The following is a 23330-nucleotide window of genomic DNA, read 5'->3' as shown; positions in this document are numbered from 1 at the left end:
ACCCTATTACGATTAGTAATAGTTCATCCATTATAGTTTTACATTATTTGAAGTAATCTTAATCATTGTCAGGTCTTACTCCTTCAACTCTTCACCCTTCTGTTGACTTTATGGCAGTGGTTCTTAACTTTCCTAATGCTGCAACCCTTTAACACAGTTCCTCATGTTGTGGTGACCCCAGCCATGAAACCTTCATAACTGTTAAGAATTGTAATATAAATATCTGATACACAGGTTATCTGATGTGCAACCTCCAAAGGTGAGGTCATGACCCACAGCTTGAGAACTGCTGCTCTAGATTCACACAAGACTTCTGCAGAGGGCATAGTATCTGTGTCTGTTCCTCCATGAGAACTGGATGGGCAAGATACCTGGAGCTACTATGAGCTCTTCTACAGGGACAAATGAACTGTAGGTAATATTTATGGTTTTTATCTTGCAAATGGAAATAATGACTCCTGGATAAATTTTAATTATTTTTATTTCCATATCAGGAAAGTCTATCAAGTAAATAATTGTTCTGTTTTCTAGAAGAGGAAATTGAAGCTCATTTAGATTCAGTAGGTACATGGCCAGCCATATGTCAAACCTGTATCTTCATGTTATCTTCCTGTCTCCTCCTTGGTTCATTCAGTATGAACTGAAGAGTGTTTGTGGCTTGGGTTAGAGATTTCCACACAGGATTTGATTGACAGGAGGCAAGTTGGTATTTGTCAGTCAGCCTTCTCTGGAAAGGAAAAAGATAACGAACCAATGTACTAACTAAAGTGATGTGGTAGAGTTGCGTGTACTCTAGAGGCATTTGGGGGAAGTTAACACTTCCAGGCCTGAGGGGGACCAGATAAAACTGGAATGGTGTAGCTACAGGGAAAACAAGATTTTTCGGTAGCCATGGCCACAGAAATCAGAGGATCTTAGGTGGTAGTCAGGAAGGAGTCATTCTTTCTCCGGGAAAGACTGAACCAAGAAGAATGGAGAATTCACCTGGGGAACTGAGACTCATCTTTTAGTGTTTGTAGGGAGAGTAAGCAGATCAAGCACAGGTTCAGTATGAGGAAATGGCACGGCTAATGTGGAATTCTGAAGACAACCACCTCAGCAGCCATAGCCTGTCGAGAGTCAGGTGTTTTAAATAAGTTATATGAAGACTATGGAATTTGTAAGCCAAAGAGATAGTAATACCTAGAAAAATGATGGGGAAAGAAGGTAAGACTGAGAGAATATTAGAAGATCTGGGTAGATACATGCCCCTCATTAACAGCAGCTCCCCGATAGAGGCATTTGGCTTAGGGAACTCATGAACCTACTGCCTTCTGGAAGCTTATTTGGTTCTCTTCTTGTTTCAGTGACCTACAGCATTGAGCATCCAACACTCCCTGCTTCCCGATCCTGAACCAGAAAAACAACACTAGAACCCTTTGGAACGTCTCTGTGTTCGATGTGGGCAGATCTTTCCTTGGACCTCCTGGAAGCAAGAGTGTTAGTGTGCAAGTGCGGACTGCACATCCAGGCTCTGTTACTAGGGAAGAAAAGATGGCGATGGCCTCAACAACTGTAGTAGTTCCTGCGGAGTGGATCAAGACCTGGGAGAAATCTGGGAAAGGCGAGTTTTTACGTTTATGCCGGATTCTCAGTGAAAGTAAAAGCCGTGACACTTTGGCTTGTAGAGATTTCCAACAAGCACTCTATGAGTTGTCATACCATGTCATTAAAGGAACTTTAAAGCCGGAACAGGCCTCAAATGTTCTTAATGACATCAGTGAATTTCGAGAAGATATTTCGTTTATTCTTGCTGATATATTCTGCATATTAGATATTGAGACGAATTGTCTAGAAGAAAAAAGCAAAAGAGATCATTTTACACAGCTGATATTAGCATGTTTATATTTAGTTTCAGACACAGTTCTAAAGGAACGCTTGGATCCAGAAACATTGGAATCATTAGGCCTTATCAAACAATCGCAGCAGTTCAATCAAAAATCAGTTAAGATCAAAACAAAACTCTTCTATAAACAGCAGAAGTTCAATTTGCTAAGAGAAGAAAATGAAGGTTATGCCAAGCTAATTGTTGAATTAGGGCAAGATTTATCTGGAAATATCACTAGTGATTTAATCTTAGAAATTCTCAAATCTTTAATAGGATGCTTTAATCTAGATCCCAATAGAGTTTTGGATATCATTTTAGAAGTGTTTGAATGCAGACCAGAACACCATGATTTCTTTATATCTTTATTAGAAGCTTACATGAGTATGTGTGAACCACAGACACTGTGTCATATTCTTGGGTTCAAATTCAAGTTTTACCAGGAGCCAAATGGTGAGACTCCATCATCCTTGTATAGAGCTGCGGCAGTGCTCCTTCAGTTTAACCTTATCGATTTGGATGATCTCTATGTGCACCTTCTTCCAGCTGATAGCTGCATTATGAATGAATACAAACGAGAAATTGTGGAAGCTAAGCAAATTGTTAAAAAACTTACAATGGTTGTATTGCCTTCTGAAAAAAGTGATGAGCGAGAGAAAGAAAAGAAAAAAGATGATAAGGTAGAGAAGGCACCTGACAACCAAAAACTTGGGTTATTGGAAGCCTTATTAATTATCGGTGATTGGCAACATGCACAGAGTATTATGGACAGGATGCCTCCATACTATGCCACATCACATAAAGTAATAGCCCTTGCTATTTGCAATCTTATACACATAACTATTGAGCCTATTTACCGAAGAGTTGGTGTTCCTAAAGGTGCTAAAGGCTCACCTGTCAATGCTTTACAAAACAAGAAGGCACCAAAGCAAGCAGAGAGCTTTGAAGACTTAAGGAAAGATGTATTCAGTATGATTTGTTACCTTGGTCCTCACCTTTCTCATGATCCCATCTTATTTGCAAAGGTGGTGCGCATAGGCAAGTCATTTATGAAGGAATTTCAGTCTGATGGGAAACAAGAAAATAAAGAGAAAATGGAAACTATACTTAGTTGTTTGCTTAGCATTACTGACCAGGTACTGCTTCCTTCTCTTTCTTTAATGGATTGCAATGCATGCATGTCCGAGGAACTATGGGGAATGTTTAAAACATTTCCTTATCAGCATAGATACCGCTTATATGGACAGTGGAAGAATGAGACTTACAACAGCCATCCACTTTTAGTGAAAGTTAAAGCTCATACAATAGACAGAGCCAAATACATCATGAAGCGTCTAACCAAGGAAAATGTAAAGCCTTCAGGAAGACAGATTGGGAAATTGAGCCACAGTAATCCAACCATTTTGTTTGATTATATCTTGTCACAAATACAGAAGTATGATAACTTAATAACCCCTGTGGTAGACTCATTGAAATACCTCACTGCGTTGAATTATGATGTTTTAGCCTACTGTATCATTGAAGCACTAGCTAATCCAGAAAAAGAAAGGATGAAACATGATGACACAACCATCTCCAGCTGGCTTCAGAGTCTGGCTAGTTTCTGTGGTGCAGTTTTTCGTAAATACCCAATTGATCTTGCTGGTCTTCTTCAGTATGTAGCCAATCAGTTAAAAGCAGGCAAAAGTTTTGACCTGCTTATATTGAAAGAAGTGGTACAAAAAATGGCAGGGATAGAAGTTACAGAGGAAATGACAATGGAGCAGCTTGAGGCTATGACAGGCGGGGAGCAACTGAAAGCTGAAGGTGGATATTTTGGGCAGATTAGAAACACTAAAAAGTCCTCTCAGAGATTAAAGGATGCACTACTGGACCATGATCTTGCCCTTCCTCTTTGTTTGCTCATGGCGCAGCAGAGGAATGGGGTGATCTTTCAGGAAGGTGGAGAGAAACATTTGAAGCTTGTAGGAAAGCTCTATGACCAGTGTCATGATACCTTGGTACAGTTCGGTGGGTTTTTAGCATCAAATCTAAGCACAGATGATTACATAAAGAGAGTACCTTCAATTGATGTGCTTTGTAATGAATTTCATACACCCCATGATGCAGCATTTTTTCTGTCTCGGCCAATGTATGCACACCATATTTCATCAAAGTATGATGAACTTAAGAAATCAGAAAAGGGTAGTAAGCAGCAACATAAAGTTCATAAGTACATCACGTCATGTGAGATGGTGATGGCTCCTGTCCATGAAGCAGTGGTCTCATTACACATCTCCAAAGTCTGGGAAGATATCAGCCCTCAATTCTATACCACATTCTGGTCTCTGACCATGTATGACCTTGTAGTTCCACATTCCAGTTATGAACGGGAAGTCAATAAACTGAAGATCCAGATGAAAGCGGTTGATGATAATCAGGAAATGCCTTTAAATAAAAAGAAAAAGGAAAAAGAGCGCTGCACTGCCCTGCAAGACAAGCTTCTTGAAGAAGAAAAAAAACAGATGGAGCATGTACAGCGAGTGCTCCACAGACTGAAATTGGAAAAGGACAACTGGCTCTTAGCAAAATCTACTAAAAATGAGACCATCACAAAATTTCTCCAGTTGTGTATATTTCCTCGATGTATTTTTTCAGCAATTGATTCTGTTTACTGTGCTCATTTTGTTGAGTTAGTTCATCAACAGAAAACTCCAAATTTCTCCACACTTCTTTGCTATGACCGAGTTTTCTCAGACATAATTTACATGGTTGCTAGCTTTACTGAAAATGAAGCTAGTCGATATGGGAGATTTCTTTGCTGCATGTTAGAGACTGTGACTAGATGGCACAGCGACAGATCCACCTATGAGAAGGAATGTGGAAACTATCCAGGATTCCTTACTATATTACGAGCAACTGGATTTGATGGTGGAAATAAAGCTGATCAGTTAGATTATGAGAATTTTCGACATGTTGTACATAAATGGCATTACAAACTAACCAAGGCATCAGTACATTGCCTAGAAACAGGTGAATATACTCATATCAGGAATATCTTGATTGTACTAACAAAAATACTACCATGGTACCCCAAGGTTTTAAATCTGGGTCAGGCATTGGAAAGAAGAGTGCATAAAATCTGCCAAGAAGAGAAAGAAAAGAAACCAGATCTCTATGCACTAGCAATGGTCTACTCTGGGCAGCTGAAAAGTAGAAAGTCATACATGATACCTGAAAATGAATTTCATCACAAAGACCCTCCTCCAAGAAATGCTGTCACCAGTGTACAACCAAATGGGCCTTGTAGTGGGCTGCCTTTATCCATAGGAAGTATGTCTAAATTAGATGAGAGCAGTGCTGAGGAGGTCGACAAGTCACGAGAAAGATCTCAGTGTGCTGTGAAAGCTATGAATAAAGCTTCCAGTGTCACACCAAAAGGGAATTTAAGCAATGGAAACAGTGGCTCTAACACCAAAGCTGTTAAGGAAAATGACAGAGAAAAGGGCAAAGAGAAAGAAAAAGAGAAAAAAGAAAAGACTCCAGCTGCTACTCCAGAGGCAAGGGTAATTTGTAAAGACAGTAAAGAAAAACCCAAGGAAGAACAGCCAAATAAAGATGAAAAAAGAGAAGCCAAAGAAAGAATGCCTAAATCTGATAAAGACAAAGAAAAATTAAAAAAGGAAGAAAAAACTAAAGACGAGAAATTCAGGATTATTGTCCCCAATGTAGAATCAAAATCCACTCAAGAAAGGGAAAAAGAGAAAGAGCCTTCAAGAGAAAGAGATTTAGCAAAGGAAATGAAGTCAAAAGAGAATGTTAAAGGAGGAGAAAAAGCACCACTTTCTGGCTCCTTGAAATCACCTGTTTCCCGAATAGATATCACAGAACCTGAAAGAGAAAAACGTCGAAAGGTTGATTCCCATCCTTCTCCATCACACTCTTCCACAATAAAGGACAGTCTTGTCAAACTCAAGGAGTCTTCAGCAAAGCTCTATATCAACCATATTCCACCACCATTGTGCAAGAGTAAAGAGAGAGAAGCAGACAAGAAAGATTTGGACAAGTCAAGGGAAAGGTCCAAAGAAAGAGAGAAAAAAGAGGAAAAGGACCGGAAAGAGAGGAAAAGAGACTATTCAAACAATGACCGAGAGGCACCTCTGGACTTAATCAAGAGGCGGAAAGATGAAAATGGAATATTGGGGGTTTCTAAACACAAAAGTGAAAGTCCCTGTGAGTCTCTTTATCCAAATGAGAAAGACAAAGAAAAAATTAAGTCAAAATCCTCAGGCAAAGAAAAAGGTGATTCATTTAAACCTGAAAAGATAGATAAAATATCCAGTGGGAAAAAGGAGTCGGGACATGATAAGGAAAAGGTAGAGAAGAAAGAGAAATGGGACAGTTCTGGAGACAAGGAAGAGAAGAAACATCATAAGTCCTCAGACAAGCACAGATAATGAAGACTCAGCCAAAAGTGTGGGCAGGCCTCTAAGCTGAAGGTCTCCCAGCTGAGGATGCCAGAGCTCAGTGTGTCACTTTCTAAACACTATCTCCCTTAATTGAGAGCTTCTGGTGCTGTTTATCTTATGAGAATCACTTTAAGTCAGAAGATGAATATGCATTGCCATCTTCTTGAGACATTGCAAAGTCACTGGCTTTCAGAACATTATTTTCACCTCTGGGCAGTTCCTTGCAGCAAGATCCCTGTGCGTACAATATTTTCTTGAAATAATACCACCTAGAAACAGCATCTATGAAATTTTACCAGCTGAGTCTTGGATCACCCTTCTTAGAAAGGTGAGTTAATCTTTTCTAAGCTGAGCACCTTGGTGTAGAGAAGGCTGCATTTGTGTGTAAAATATAACTAACAACATTGGTATGATTAACCTGACAGTTTTATCTCCTTGCAAAAACTTTAATTTCAGCTTGTGAGAAAGGTCATACATATAAACCACAATAGCAATGTTTTTCTTTTTATATGCCATCTCAATTTCCCAGGTCTGTCACATGGCTTGAGGTACTTGCCACCAAGCCCAGACACCTGAGTTGGAACCCTGGTGCTTCCGTGATGGAGGCAAAGAACTCTGACGCCCACAGATTTCTCTCTGACCTTCACACACCATAAATTATTAAATGCTATTAAAACGGTTTAATTTCCCTTGCCCAGAAATTCTCCAAAGGTGACATCTTCATCTTAGAAAACTTATTTCTTACTTTCCTAATCACAGTCTCATGGACACCGTGATATTTATTGGAACATTTACTGTTTTAATTTAAAAGTTGAGATTACTTAACCTATTTAAAGTACACACAGTTGAGTGATCTTTAGCATATTAGTCACATTGTGAAGTCACCGCTAACTGTAGTCTCAGATTTCTCTAATCTGCAGAAGAAGCCTCAAGTGTATTAGCGTCCACTTAGAAATCTACCCTTCCTTTATACCCTGGAAACAACTGATATTTTCTCTCAGTGTGTTTGCTGATTTTGGACATAGCATAAACAGGGTTGTGCAGTATTGTAGCTTTTGTGTATGAGTTCTTTCATCCCAACATGTTCAATGTGTACTAATAATTTTTTCCTTTTTTATGGCTATATATTTTGTTTATCCATTAATAGAATAGTAATTTTTAAGTATTAAAATTAAAAGTTAAACCCTAGCATATCCACAGTTAAAGTAGATAACACCAAGATAATACATAGTATGAGCAAAATGCTGTGTTGAATGGTATATAAATTAATCAGGCTTTTGTTTAAGTGTGATGTTTTTCTAAAGGCCATGTTAGCTTTGATTATAAGAAATAGGTGAATGTGCTATGTTCATCGATAATAAGGTTTTTTTTGAAATTCAGATGAGAACATTAGACAAATAGAAATTGTATGTCATGTGCTTATGATCATCTTTTGAATTTATCTCACCATTATTTAAGAAAAACAACATATAAAGGAAAGGAATTGAGTATAAATGAGTCAACATGATTTAAAATATAATACGGCAAATATTACATTTTAATGTCACTTATTGGGTGCATTTCTTCAACGGAGGACTTCTGGAAGGTATTTGAAAGTGACTTTCAAAGAACTCATTTTCCCCTGAAAATTGTTCATTTGATGTCATAACTTCAATGCACAAGATAATTTATGTATCATCTGTGTATTTCTTTAGGGTCTGCTGTGCATTTACCAATGTAGAAGAAGTAGACTATGGTGAGTTGAAGTTACTGTTCTACCTTAAAGGAGTGGTTCAGTACCAGCTATAGAAAATCCTGCAGGTGCCTTGCAACAGATTGGGTCTTTCATACATTATTTATTTAACTTCCATAGTAATGTTAGAAGGTAAGTAAGTGCCAGTATTGTTTATAAATGATGCAAATTAGATAGAGTATGTTTTATTGTCACATAGCTAAGGAATGAGAGAAAGGAGTTTGTATGTTTGTGGCAGTTATTCTCCTTTATTCTATTATTTACTTATTATTTACTTGATTTAATGATTCAGCAAATACCGAATGAGACTCTCCTAGGATATGTAAGACATAGAAAGACAGATTGTTCTGTGTCCTTTCATTTAGTAAGATGATGGCATGTACCCCCAGTTCCCAAAACAGTGCCTAGCAGATCTTTTAAAATCTGCTGTTGTAAAAGCAACCAAATCCTTTCCCTAGTCATGAAAGGACCTACATAGTTTACCAGATTCAATGCATATACATTTATTTTTAAAAAACTTGAGAAAATTGATATCTTTATTCATATTTACTAGACTTTATCTGTTCTGAAGACTTGAAGTCTGCTTTGCCAGATAATCAGTTTAGCTATTTGAGGTCCTTAGAATTATGTTTTTTCATATAATAGATCAATCTATTGAGAAAGGTAAAGAGACCACAGGATATAATCACATCCCCAGTGCTCTTCCTCTGAATGCTACATAAAATGTGTGACCAAGTCATAGTACATTAGTCCTTTAGGGAGACCACTGATATCCCAACTGCAACATTCTACCTCTGACCCTCAACTTTTTCATGCCCATCTTACAATGGAAAATGCATTAAGATACCTCCCAAGTGTTCCCTAAATCTTGCCACTTCAAGTATTGTTTTAATAACAAATAAACAAAAAAACCTCAAAGCAAATATTCACCTCTGTGTGTGGTTTGAATAGGGATGGCCCCCATAGATTCATGTGTTTGAATGCTTGGCCCCTGAGAAGTGGCACTATTAGGAAGCATGGCCTTGGAGGAAGTGTTTTATTGTTGTGTTGGGCTTTGAGGTCTCCTCCTATGCTCAGGCTCTTCCCAGTTCAGAGGAGATTGTCTGACTGCCTTTGGATCAAGATGTAGAACTCTTGGCTCCTCCAGCACCAAATCTGCCTGCACAATGCCATGCTTCCCATCATGATGATAATGAACTGAAACCATAAGCCAGCCCCATTGCCAGGGGCCAGCCCCAGCGTGGGGGGTAAGTCTCCTTCTTTCTTCTTCTTGTCAGTTGTTCTTGAGGTAGCAGAGGGGAAAGAGTGTCGGCAGGGGTAAGACTTGGTCTTATGAGATATTTAGGGTTGCTGTAGAATAAAAGTTTACTTGTCTCTGTTACTATGCTACTGTAGCTGATCTGCCTTCTGTGATCCTCTGAGGCCAGAAACTGCAGTTTCTGGCACTTAGCACCTCATCCTAAAAACAGCCAAGGATTAAGTAAATAGCCTTTGCTGTATCTCAGCAGGAACTACTGGGCTCTAACTTATGCCTGCTAGTCTGAAGTCACAGGAAGAAAAGGACACTTACAAAAGTAGTTCCAATGTTTAATACTAAGTTGTAAAAAGTTTCCTATGAAAGGTATCTAAGGGGAAAAGCAGAAAGATACTACTCGGTGGAAAAGGAAAAATTCTACTCTATCTGGGGAAAGGGAAAAAATTCTATTCTATCTCTCTATCTGCCTCTCATCTCTTTGTCCTCAGTACTTATACATCTTTCAGAATACATGATCACATGTTACAAAGTTCATCAGAAGTTCACACCAAAAATCAAATCATAAATTAAAATAGATGGTTACAACAGAGAATGTTTACATGCATATTCATTAGGATTAATTATCTGACTAAACATCCATCACCTGTCTAGCGCCACAGGTTCACTGAAAGTTTAAAACCATAACTAAGTTTTGTATAGATAAACCCAGGCAATATTTTATCTTCTGTCCTGGCACCTATAATAAATCATTAGTTCCCTTTTAATGACTTTTGGTTAATTGTTTTACAACCTCTTGGAATGTGCTCTGAGTAGGAGAAAGTCTGGTTACTTTCTAAGAGCAATTAACACGTGGGAGACTGGCAGAGTTCTCATTGCAGTTTTGACTATCAGAAAAGGACCTAGTTGCAGTCCGACTATGAAAGAGCTTAATAATTATTGCTTTAATTTTAGGAATTCTTACAGGATTATCATTAAGACTTAAGAAATCATCTATTTGTCTATATAGCATCACCACAAGATGTACGAAGACAGTACATCTTCGTGGATCTGCACAGATCTGCTCCAAAGGGGTGTGCTATTGCTTAGTGATTGTTACATATGTTTAATAATAATAATAGTAAAAGCATATTAGTAGCAGGAATCCTTCCTAAAATAAGTCCCTAACAGCCTTGCTGAATAAGGGCTCACTTGTCGCAGATTATATAATAATCCAAGGCAAGCCATTTCAGGATGATCACCTGTTAATTATTAGCTTGTCCCATTATGGCTCCTGACACCCCATTAAATGTTTTCTTTTATTGAGAGTTGCCTTGGTCATGGTGTCTCTTCACAGCAATGGAAGATATAACTAAGACAGAAGTTGGGACTTGGGGCTGGGGTCTTGCTGTGATAGACCAAACCATGGTTTTGTTTGAAGGAATGTGGATTTTGGGACTTTGGATTTGGAAAGCAATGACTTTAAATGGGCTTAATTGGCCATTCTAGTAGAAATATGAAAGACATTGGTGCTCAGGGTGATTTGAACTCTTGGGCTATAAGAGAAGAATTTTAGTATGTTTCCTGGAGGTTGTTCTTACAGTGTTTTGGGGAAGAATGTAGGTGCTTTTTGCCCTTTTCTGGGGAGTCTGACTGAGATACTAAGGTGAAGAGATTCAGATTAGTTACATTAAGGAAGGTCTCAAAGAAGCCAGGATAGACTGTCCTATGGGTCACTCTTAGAGCATTTTGATCAAGTATAGCAAGCTTAAAATGAAAAACTACAAAATGTATGGTTCAAGTATTAAAGGGGCACCAGGAAGTGGAATGAAGCTAAATCCTGTATTTAAGGATATTAAATGGAATTAAGGGAGTTGTGACCTCAGGGCAATATCCCACTCAGCTAAACTTATGCATTAGCAGTTGTATGAGGGATGGTTATATCATGTTAGAATTTATTGTTATAACTTGTTTTCATTTGGACATGGAAGTAGGATTGTGTGTCAGATTGACAAGGGATGGGTTGTCATGGCTATTCTCAGTTGTTGACTTGAGTATGTCTGGAATGAACTACAATCCAGAATTTATAAAGATCTTGTGAAAGGAATTTGAGAAAAGCTTAGGTCCAGGCATGGTGGTACATGCCTTTAGTTCCAGCACTCAGGAGGCAAAGGCATGCAGATCTCTTGAGTTCAAAGCCAGTCTATAGAGCAAGTTCTTGGACAGCCAAGCTTAGGCAGTGAAGAAAACCATTGAAAACTAAGTGCAGAGGATGATGCAACCAAAGCTAACTGAACTCTACACTGAGCCTTCACTTGTTGTCCACAGATGGCTGGATTTGTTCCTCCCCTCAGAGCTCTAGCCACATTTCTCAGTTTAATCCATCTTTAATTCATACCACTGTATTTATCCCATGGGCTATGTCCAGTCCACATCACAGCCAGGATCCTGGGCCTGTGATTCTCAGGGTGGTCCATTGCTTTCCCAGTTGGGTACTTAGGATATTGGGACTTAGGATAAAAGAATACAGAGACTGCTGAGCCTCCTGCTCCAGCCATCAAATTGGATGAGGAAAGAGCCCTCTGGAGGGATGGTCCCACTTGTTCACAAGCTACAAGGTGCAGAAAACTCTCTGTGTGTCTGTTCCCACACAGATCACACTTCTCATACTGTTTTTGTGATGCCAGATTCTGCGTCTGACACTTGCCAGGGTTTCTTTCTCTTGATTACTTAAGAACCTATGGAAGATTCTTCCTCACCTACCCTGTCAAAAGGTCTTCTGTCTGGTCTTGTTCTTTTCTTTTTACACTACTCTCCTGTCCCTGTGCCATCTGCCTTTGTTTCAGTTTTCTCCTGGGGTTGCAGGATTGTGCTGGGTGTCTCTTCCCTCTATAATGTTTCTCCTAGAGCTACTTAAAGTGTGAGCTGCTGAGGATGTTTTTTTCTGGTATAAAGTCTAGTTTAGATTACTGATACTAAGTTTATATTTGTACATGGAGATATTCACAGAGGCCTTTGTCATTTTGATTTCTATGCTTTAAACACCTTGTGCTAGTGTTTATGAAGGTACTTATTCTTAGACTTATTGAAGAGAATCTAAAGAAATTAAGAACTCCCGGGCTGTTTCAGAGTGGCCCTCCTGTTGTCTCTTGTTATCTCTGACCTGAGGTGTATCTTTGAAGGCAAAGTCCTTGTTTTAATGATGTGTGCTGATTTTGTGAGGTTATATAGGTCATTTTATGGAAACTGTGTCATCCAAAAAATTTATATTTTCTAAATTACACCAGGGCATACTTTTTTTTTTTTTTTTTTTTTTTTTTTTTGACAACCAGATTATTTGTTTCTACCCAGAAGATACTCCATTTAGCTTCATTGACAAGAATTTAGTAAAATTCAGTTTTAGAGAAAAAGTACCAAGTCTTAAAAGCTGCTTTCCTATGTTATGACAGTGTGGATAGTTTCTGATGATCTGTTTTCTAGTGCCTAAAAAGCATAAGCACACTCTGGATCTGTGCTGCCTTTGCTGATAAGCTGCCTCATCTCACATCGTTGATAAGAGAGGTTTGTACAGCTCCTTCTGTGTGCCCGACCCTGTTCAAAGATGATGATCTCTCCTCTCCCTCATAGAATGCCTCTAAGGTAATTATCATATTTCATATAAAAACACAAAAAGTGAAAAGGGAGGTGCCTTTCTCTGTTTTCTATAATTCTCACTGAGAGCATTGTGTGCTGTAATCCCTGACTCACACACCAGGGAAGACAACTATGGAGACTTGGATCTGATGGCACAGGTTCTGTGGGCAGGCTACTTTTAGGGACTAAATTAGTATCACTAAATTTTAGGACCTTTATTTCTGAAGGTCAATAACTCTATGAAAATTCAGTAAGCAGTGAAACACCATGTTATATATATATTTACCCCAGTTAGAACTACTAAGATGAATCAAAGTGCATTGTAATTACTGGCAAGCTTTTCCTAATAATTCCTGTGAAAATCAGGAATGATAGTCAGATAACTGACAAAAGTCAATAGACTGTCTTAAATATGTCTATCACTTCCAAGATACTAAGATGAACATCAAGGCAGTTCCTCAGTAACTTGACAGTGTATTCTCAGTTTTTGGATATGGTCTTCAGACTCAGTTCCACAATGCGCTGTTGAGAGATGTCTTAAGATACATAGATCACTTTATTCTGAATTTACATGAAGGCTGTCACAGGGTAAGGCTTTCAGTACTGCTCTATTGAAAACACACTTGAAAAGTTAAGTAGTAAAGGATGAAAGATTTGGCAGTTGAGAGGAATTTTCATTTACCACAGTCCTGTCTTTGAGGCCACTGTTAGAACTTATGTGGATTCTGGGAGGCCAGCTTCTGGTGTGGCCCCTTGCCACAGTGGAGGCAATGGCATTGAATACCTGGCTGATAGCTTTAAAAATTAAAATTCTGCAGCTGGGTATTTTATCTTGGTACCATTAAGTGCATCATTTCACTTTCTCAGTATGGCATGTAGAAAGTGGGAATTTGTCAACATAGTCCTGCAGTTTCAGTGAGACACAAAATGTCACTGAGTGTAAAATGATATCACAGACAATTATCACAGACAATAAGCAGGTACTAAGTACTTGGGCGTGACAGAGCCCTAGGAGAGGGGGACGTCTACCCTGGAGGCCAACTGCACCTCTGATATGACTTACACACTGAGTGACCAAGTCCATACTTTATACATTTCAAAAGCAAAACAAAAAATTGATGAATGGAAGTAGGCAAAGGAACATGAAACGGAAAAGAGACTTAGCTGGGATGGGGGCCATTAAGGAAGGTTGAAGGTAGCAGAGAGCTGAGAGAGATGAGAGGGAAGGAGATCTCCTAAGACGAAGCTGGTATAAAATGCCACCACTGATAGCCTCATATGCTGGTTCAGTTTTTTCATGTGTTTGAGTCCAGGTCATTTTTAGTGACTAACTTCATGAATGCCATTGATAAGTATCATAGTCAACTATAGAATTCATATATTGGTGGAGAAAAATAAATCCTATTAAAATAAATTTATATTGTTATAATGTTTGTTTTTTGTTTTCTACTTACAGTAGTAACCATATAATAACATATATATCAAACATTGAGGAATAGAGGGATTTTTTTTTCAGTGTAAATGAAATTGTTCCGTCTTTGAGCATTTAGCATACTAGAAGTGTACTTGTACAATATAGCTTCTGTCACTGGATTTTTTTTTCCCCTTGTGGATTAAGGCGACATATTTCATATGATCCATTATTATTTTTCCTTTTTCAAGTCACTCAAACTGTGACCATACAAAACTGCTCCGTATTTTATATTAAGTATGTTGTGACTACTGCTTTTATGAATAAGGTCACTTCTGCTATTTGGATTCTTGTTGATTCTAACCCTGCATGTTTTGTTTAACACATATAGTAAGAGGCCATCTTAATATGTTCTCTGGTCGTGGAGCCCTAGAATAACACTGAGGTCTAAGTTTCACTTGATGTGAGTAAGCAAGTAAGAAAAAAGAAGTTAGAGAAGGGTGATGTGAAGTTCGGAAGGAACAGATACTCTACCTAAGATGGAGGGGCAGTCCCTTCTCTGGGAGAGGCAAGAGGTAAACTCACACAAGCCAGGTTCTGAGAAGTGTTCCACACATGAGGAAAACTCGGTGTAAGAGGGGATAGATACTGATGGTTGAGTAAGGAGAACAAGCATATATATGTCCTCTGTTCCTAAAGTCTGCATAGCAAAACTTAGCACTGTTCGTGGAAGCCCTTCAGTGACAGCAAGTGCATTCATACATTGCTCAGCAGTCATCACTGTGCATCAGCACACTGCTCATTATCCTAACATGAAACCACACTTTGCCTGTGAATCAGAGTAAATCTAAATGTCTCATCTAAAATCATACGTTTGGCTTTTTGCAATATGAATATGCCACTTGTCATGTTTTCAGTCACATCCATTCCTGTTATGGTAGAATTATATTCCAGTGTTTGTTTAGAGCACATTGTATTATGCATTCATATGCTAATACTATCCCTGTCTTTTGCAGCTTTTCAAATTATGAATTTTAACAAGTCCATGAACCAGCTTTCAACTATGTCCTGATGTGCCAAGGAATCTGTTTAGCTTTGCCATTGTGTTCTTCACTGCTTCCTGGTACATGCCCAATTGGCATTCAGTTGGGTGACTTAAGACCTTCCAGGAATACATGTAAGTATTTTCAAATCATAAAGAAAAAATTGATGCTCCTGCCTTCTCAATACTGTTTGTTATTTGGCTACCTTGTGTTACAAATAAAAATAAGAGTAAATTACTTATTTTACAAACCCACCAAAGAAATTAAGAAAAATCTGAATTGCTGATGCTTAGGAAAGCACTACTCATGAACCAGGCACAGTGGAGTGAGCTTATAACACCAGTACTGAGAAGTGGAGACAGGAGGATAGAAGTTTGAAGTCACTCCTTCTGCATAGTAGGTTCAGCTCTCAGTGAAATGTAATGAAACAGCTATAAAAATACCAGTACTATTGAAATGACCAACATCTTCTGAACATTGAGTGCAGCTGAAAGCATTTATTTTGATTAGTTACATTTATTTTATTTACTAGGAGTGTGTGTGTGCACAAACACATGTGCACAAACATAGAGGTAAGAAAAAACACATACAGGAGTTAGTTCTTTCCTTGTACCATGTGTGTTATGGTTCTGAGCTTGAGGATTGGCAGTGAGCAGGCAGGCATCTGCACTCCCTGGCCTGTCCTGCGCTGCCAGTGTGAGCTTTGTCTAACTTGGTTGTTAAGTTTTTGGCACTGTTGATCTCATCATAACAAAAGACCAATAGTTCCTATTTTTATTCCTGTTGACTGTTGTTTCCATAGTTGCAGCTTCAGATAATGTAATGAGTAAAAGAAAGTTATACTATTTTAAGATGGAGTGGTACAGGAAATTTTTAGTTCACATGTATGGGAAACAGCAGTAGTATTTGCTAGATGTTCTGTGGTGTTAACAAAGCAGTCAGCGTGTACGAAAGATTGTTACAGCTTTGCATTAATAGACTTTGGTAAAAGAAGGACAGAATTCTTAATTACTGATATTTGAAGTTAGGAGTGAGAGTGATTTCATTAAGACCCAACTTTGACAACACCTAGTCTTCTGGGCCTCAATTTGAGTAAATATGAGAATATTAAATGTTTAAATGCAAAATTCTGGCCATCCTTCAGAAATTGTTCATTTTTAAGAGCTTTTTAACTTCAAACCTAAGAAGACCTTGTGAAGATTTATTTACTGTTTTATCATCTAGATATTTGATTCTTAGATCTTAAATAGCATTTTGCATGTTAATCATACCAGGTGAGAATAGCATGCAATGTGGAAACATTTTGTTATCCAAAAGGCACTAACTGACACAGACAACCGGAAGTCAGTGATTTCCTTCCTTTGGCTCCTTTGTACAATGTGAGATCATCCTTAAGAATTGCTACCCTGTCGCTTAATGCACATGGGTTTTATTTTGTGGTTTTGTTTTGTTTTGTTTTGTCTTTTGGGGAACTGAGCTTTACCGTGGTCAAGGAAGTTAGTCATTGTTTTTCACCTCTGTGTTTTTTATTCTTTTGGTTTGTACACTTCTGTTTACAAGGATGGTGCTGACCCAAGTCCTCTTAGAGAAGCACTTTTGTTTGGAGTTGGATATCTTTCTAGCACAGGCTGTAAAGAGAAAACTGGCCTCCATTCATCAGTGTCTTCTTTGCTCCTGTGTGGTGATGTCTGTTTGGTTTAGACAATGAGTAATAATGAGCTGATCTGTGTTGTCTTAATTTCTAGGAGGCACTAAAACAGTAATCACAGAGCATGACCAGAAATGAAACCAGGAATTGAACATGATTGTCAGCAGATGAAAGCCGCCTCAGAGAGTGAAGGTGAGTCTAATGCAGAGGGCCTTATTGGCTTCCACACCCATCCTAATTGGTTGACCACTGCCCATCCACTCCACTCCTCTCTCAGCACTCCCGAGGCAGCTGGCGTCTTTCATGCTCACTGGAGGACACAGGCCCTGAGTTTCCACCAACAAAGCATGAGGTGTTCTCCAGACCTTAAAACCACTGGTTCTAACTGAACAGTTAAAGAGATAGAAAAAAAAAATCAGTTTGTTCTTCAAAAGACAGTTGAGCAAAACATGTTAACTAATGTCCTCTTACAACTGGTTTCCTGCAGCATGGTGAGAAATATGGACAGGCATAGAGCACTCCACTGGCAGCATGGTGTCCCAGAGCCAGATGTTGATCATAAGGCTAGAGATCATGGAGCTGCCAAATGGAAGAGACATGAGGTAAGCAAGACGACTAGATGCTGTGGCCATGCCATAAAAACTGTCTACTGGTGAACAAGGTGTTTTATTGTATGTGTATTTGTTGATGACAGTTTGCTATAGAAAAGAAAGCTCCATGCCCAGCAGTAGTTTTTACAGACCCCAAGACCCTTAGCACAACTGAGGTCATGATGAAAGTAGGCAGCAGCACCTGCCAGAAGAAGAACAAGAACCTAATCCATTAAAGTCCATAGTCTTGGAGAAGTTGCCTAATGGACTTTGCTTTCTGGCTTCAGACTGAGGTTTGTCAACCCAGGATGTGTTTTTTGTGCTTAATAGCTCACCATAAGAGTAGTACCAGACTGCAGTTGGGTCCTGAACACCCAGTATAGTTGCCAGCAGGCTAATAAACATTTGGTATTGGTTTGAACCTGTGTCTAAGTAGTCTTCTCTGGTACATACCTCACAACAGTAAGGGGCCAACACAAAACAAGCACAGTGGCACTTTTGGATTATCTTTGTCTTGGGGCCTTTTTTTCTTTTAATCTTAGAGGTGTTTTGTATGTATATTAGGGTTTCCAGTTCTCTTTTTATGGGATTCCTGTATGTGTGAATATGTGTGTGTATTCGTGTGCATATGTGTTTTCTGTGCTTTTTTTTTAGTGCTTTTTCTTCTGTTTTTTTCTATTTCAGTTTATTTGTTTTTATTTTTATTATTATTACTATTATTATTATTTTTTTAATGGCTGTTTTCTAAGGAGAGACAGAAAGGGTACAGGTAAGAGGGAAGGAAAAAATAGTAATCAGAATATTTTATATGAAAAAATATTTTCAATAAATGAAAAGTAGTTAAAAATATAAGTTTTTCAGTTACAATGTTTTCATTCATTTGCATTGATACAATTTTATAATTTCTGAAGCATCAATTTAATAATCATGTTCTGTAACTCTCACTTAACATAGCTTTTCTTTCTGTATGACTGCAGAAGAAATGATAATGTGCAGGCATGGCTCTTTATGCTGTCCTTGGGTGGTTCAATTAAGTGAGTGATGACTACAGTGATCGCTGCTTCTCTCTAGCACTTCCTAACTTTAAACATTATTTGGTCCCAAATCTTTTCAGGCAACTTTTATTTAGGAGAGTATTATTCATTACCTGGCTACTAACACACTCTCATTTTTCTTTTTTTTAAATAGTGACAGACAAGTGTTGACTGTGAGATGCACAGGGAACAGATGGAGCAGCTGGTGCGGTGTGGTGCATGAGCAGGTCAAGTGCTAGGACTGATGGTGTTGTGTTCCAGACAGGCCAGCGCCTCAGCATGACCGTGAGATTCAGCAGTCAGCCTTGCCCAAGATGTCCTTTCCAGTCTACAGTAAACCTAGAAGTTGGAGGCAGAAATGGGGGTGCCAGGATGCACATGTGGTAATCTACGTGTGTTACTGAGTGGATTTGCCCTAACAAGTACATTATTTATGTCTGGTTTATCATACGATGCTGGTCTTTCTAACTAACTATTAATCTTCTACACTTGGTTTTATTTTCCATAAACTTTACCCATGGATGAAAGAAGTTTTTTTTTTTTTTTTAACTTTTCCTCACATGACAGATCTAGACTTTGAAATATTGAACTAAAGAAGAAAAACTGAAAGTATGTTGAGAAGTACGCCCAATTGCTGCCCTGCCTAACTCTTCAGGTGACAATGAAGTAGCTTTCTAAAGCTTGGAACTGTCAAAGGACTTCTGAGTGCACTTCCAGCCACAAGTCAGTACTGACATTTTTAACCAGTGTGTGGAGAAGGAAGAGGGCATTACTTTCCACGCTGATGCAGTTCTGTGATTGTTCATCTCAGGTACCCTCTACTGGTAAACTTTAACCATACTGACAAATCATAGCACAGCTATGTCCCCATTGCGCTGGAATTTGTATGAATAGTTAAGATGTTAATACTACACTTTTTTGCCTACTTTCTCATAGCTAATGTCTATGGAACTAGCTGTATTACTTGGTTTTTTTTTTTTTAATTGTTTTAGCTCTGTTAAATGGCCCCCCCAAATTTCCAGATAGTGTCTCTAACTGCAACAGAAGAATTGTATGGTTCCTTAATTCACACTAAGTTTGACTTTCAACAATTTGTTCAGTGTGAATATTTTTATCTCTTTTTCTTGGCTTTTATGCTTACTTGAAACTCAGTATTAAAAACTGTCTAGTAGAACCAACTTATTAAATGTTACTTTGGTGTGCAGCGAAATGTTTGATTAAGCAAATGTTTAAGAATGATACTTTGTTTTAAAATTTATTATGACTCATAAAGCAAATTCACTTCATAGTATTTGAGAGATAAAGTCTCAAGTGTTCTTAGTCCAGTGTGTCAGTAGAATTTATAATACAAATAAAGTTTGCTTTAATAAAAAGAATTTTTTTTTCTGAAAGTCCATCTATTATCAGAAAGCACCAGGAAGAAGTAGCTGCTGTTTTCATTGGAAGAAAGAGTTTTCCACTAAATTTCTGTGTAAAAATCTCTTCTCAATAAGAGATTTGTTTTTCAAACATACTATGTAGTATGATCTTTTGCAATCTAAATGGATTAGAAAGATACAATTCTAGGCTGGTGATTCAGGACTGGTGGTGGTCATACAGCCACTACAGAAATCCTGTTTTTAGTCCTGTGACTTGCAGTCTCCAGTTAATTACTAGACTTTGTCAGTTTTGTCTCCAGTGAAAACAGGAGTGACAAGTCTTTCTGAGTCAGTTGATGAATGAATCGTACTGATTTTTTAACGGGTTTTTCATATGATTTCGTCCCCATCTTTTCAGTATGCTGACCAAGTTTTTTCTTCTAGGTGGTAAAGTTTGTGTTCCAGGTATATTGAGTTTATGTATTTATCATGTATACACAATTGTTATATGACAAGAAGATTCAACTTGAAGTACAGCCATTATGCAGTATCCATGTATACTGACCATGTACCCCATATCCATTACAATCCCTAGAAAGTATTTTTGATACATATTATTTACTGTGTTTTAATATACTTAGAAGATTATACGAAATTCTTTTCTTTACCCATGTGTTCTGTTTGGGTTTTGTTGTTGTTGTTGTTGTTGTTGTTGTTTTGTTTTATTGTTTTTAATTTTTTGTTTGTTTGGGGTTTTTTTTCTTCTTGAGTCAAAGAATAAAGTTTAATCCTTTTCCTGGTACCTTGCCCTTTGTTGGCAAAATTAGGATATAAATTGTTCAAATCTCCACAATTAAGAGTTTCAGAAATACTTGCTACTGGCCGCTTGATTTAATAAAGACTAGATATATAAACAGATAGAAAAAAATGTCTATTTCCTCACTAAAAAATTGGATATTTTTTTCTTTTTATTAGCAAATATTAGTAATAGCCTAGACTATGAATAATTTCTAAATGTTGTGGGGGGCACGTAATGAGACAATGCATATTACAGCCAAGTACCCATTTCAAGTAACCAATTAGGCATTGTAATTACTATAGGGCTATAATGCATGGAAACTCATTCTTCAGATTCCTTGGAGCTGTAACTTGAGACAGTTGAAGGGCGTGTAATTCATTTGGGAGGTGTAGATAGTAGTGAAGCTGAGGAAGCCTGGAAAGGGAAGGTGTACAGACGGTGTGCTGTCAAGCTGGCTAACACTGCAGACTGCTAGAGCTGTATTTCCTTTGTGCTACTCTGGAAAACACTAGAAGACACAATTCAGACATATCTTATGTGAGGACATGGGTTACAGAACTAGTCTCAGGGAGTGGTAGCTATCCTGTACAGTGAACAGCGGCTCTTGGCAACTTGTGATCAAGAGCTGTAACTGAACATGATGGCACATGGCTGCAGTCCCAGCACCTGAGAGGTAGAGTCAGGAAGACCAAGACTTTAACTAGCGGTAATCTGGGCTACAATGAGACTGGGTCAAAAAAAAAAAAAAAGAAAGAAAGAAAGAAAAAAGCAGTAGCTGAAGATTGGTAGATCCAGACTATCATTATAATACCCACATTGTCCCTTAGGTGTAGACTTTACATTCCAGCCTCTTAATACAGTCAGATGGTGTTCTGTGCGCTTACACTACATGACTGTGTAGCCCATGAAGGCAGAACCAGGAGAGGCTAAAAGACAGTGCTGTAGTTAGTTCTGATCCTGGCGATATTTACTATCCATGTGATCAGGTCTCATCTGTAAGTTCATAAGATGAATCTGTACCTTGGCTCTCTGGTGTGTATGGTCTAAAACACATTTGAGCTGAACTTTACACAGAAGAGAGGAGGAGGTACCTTGTTTTACAAAGAGGGAGGTCTGTTCAGTCAGCAAGATGGAAAAGATTTCTTGGCAATTTAAGTTTTCAAAGGCAAAAGGGACAGATATTGTCCAGTGATAATTAAAACCTTACTTAAAATGCTTTTCTAAGTCTCCACTTGAACACACATATTTCACAACTGCAGTTTTGTTCTTCTTTTTCCCTTATGTTGCATCATGGACATGCCACATATTAATGTGCATAATATACAAAGTATATAATGTAATGTAAATTGATATTGTATGATAATATCTACATATTAATACCAAATTATGAATGTATAATTTATGTGAAATAAAATACATCCCTGGTATTGAACACAGCTTGGTTCATTTTTTAAAAATACATCGCTTCCAGAGTTACATGGCTTTAATGTTTTTTTGTTTGTTTTGTTTGGTTTGGTTTTATTGAAAATATACTCTTCTCTTATATATTATATCCCGACCAGAGACTCCTCTACCATCACTCCCCTAAGCTCCCTCCCACAATCCATTTGCCCTCTGTCTCCCTTCAGAAACGAGCAGGCCTCCAAGAGACAACCAACCAAACATGGCAAAAATACAAGACAAGGGAAAGCCCTCACATGGAAGCTGGACAGTGCAACCCAATAGGAGGAAAAGAGTCCCAGATACAGACGCCCCCACTGTTAGGTTTCTGACAAAAGCAGCAAGCTAACAACCATAACAGACACAGAGGACCTAGTGCAGGCCCCATTGCTGCTTCAGTCTCTCTGAACCCATATGTGCCCTGCTTTGTTAATTCAGTAGGCCTTGCTGGTATCTTTCCATCCTCTGATTCCTATAGTCTGTCTGCTCCCCTCTACTGAAGAATAGCAGAGACCTCAAATTTAGGAGCTCTCTGTATGTCTGGCCATGGGTCTCTATCCACTCCCATCTGGTGCTGGAGGCACAGCTTTGTCAAGGCACTGATCTGTTAATATAGCAGAGTATCATTAGGAATCATTTTAATTTTTTAATGACAGTCAGTCATGTTTGGTTCTACCCCTAGGTCTCTGGGATATCCAGTCTCCAGTTCTTGACCATTCAGGCAGTGTCAGGTATGAGCTCCCTCTGGTGAGATGAGGTGTCAAGTTAAATCAGATGTCGGTTGGCCACCCCCACATGTTCTGTGCCCCCATTGCCCCAGCACAGCTTGTAGGCAGGATAAATTATAGGTCAAAGGCTTTATGGCTGGTTTGGTGTGGTAGCTAGAATGAAAGTGGGGCCATAAGCTCATAGGAAGTGGCGCTATTAGGAATTGTAACCTTGCTGGTGTATGTGTGGCTTTGTTGGAGGAATTGAGTTACTAGGAGTAGGCTTTGAGGTCTCAGATGCTCAAGCTAGACCCTGTGTGGCCCACAGTCTCTTTGTTGCCTATAGATCAATATGTAGAACTCACAACTCCTCCAGCACCAGGCCTGGATGC

At 38.5% G+C, this 23330-nt stretch overlaps 1 pseudogene across 14 annotated transcripts in view; it reads left to right on the top strand.

Annotated features, from left to right (window-relative positions):
* Positions 1–22223, top strand: part of LOC143439766 (THO complex subunit 2 pseudogene) — a 36823-nt pseudogene extending 14600 nt beyond the window's left edge. For 2 of the 14 annotated variants that reach the window (XR_013107796.1, XR_013107797.1), the window contains 8 exons: positions 235–411; positions 1347–6640; positions 8007–9291; positions 12756–12914; positions 15336–15496; positions 17108–17202; positions 17498–17612; positions 18789–22223. The product of XR_013107796.1 is annotated as a THO complex subunit 2 pseudogene, transcript variant X3 (transcript). Of the gene's footprint in view, positions 1–234; positions 416–1346; positions 6641–8006; positions 9292–12755; positions 12915–15335; positions 15497–17107; positions 17203–17497; positions 17613–18788 lie in introns of all 14 variants that reach the window. The other 12 variants (XR_013107794.1, XR_013107799.1, XR_013107802.1 and 9 more) reach the window with 11 other exon arrangements.
* Positions 22224–23330: the final 1107 nt, after the last annotated feature.

This window comes from Arvicanthis niloticus, chromosome 27, assembly GCF_011762505.2.
Source record: "Arvicanthis niloticus isolate mArvNil1 chromosome 27, mArvNil1.pat.X, whole genome shotgun sequence".
NCBI lineage: Eukaryota > Metazoa > Chordata > Mammalia > Rodentia > Muridae > Arvicanthis > Arvicanthis niloticus.
This window is presented reverse-complemented; position numbering and strand designations above follow the sequence as displayed.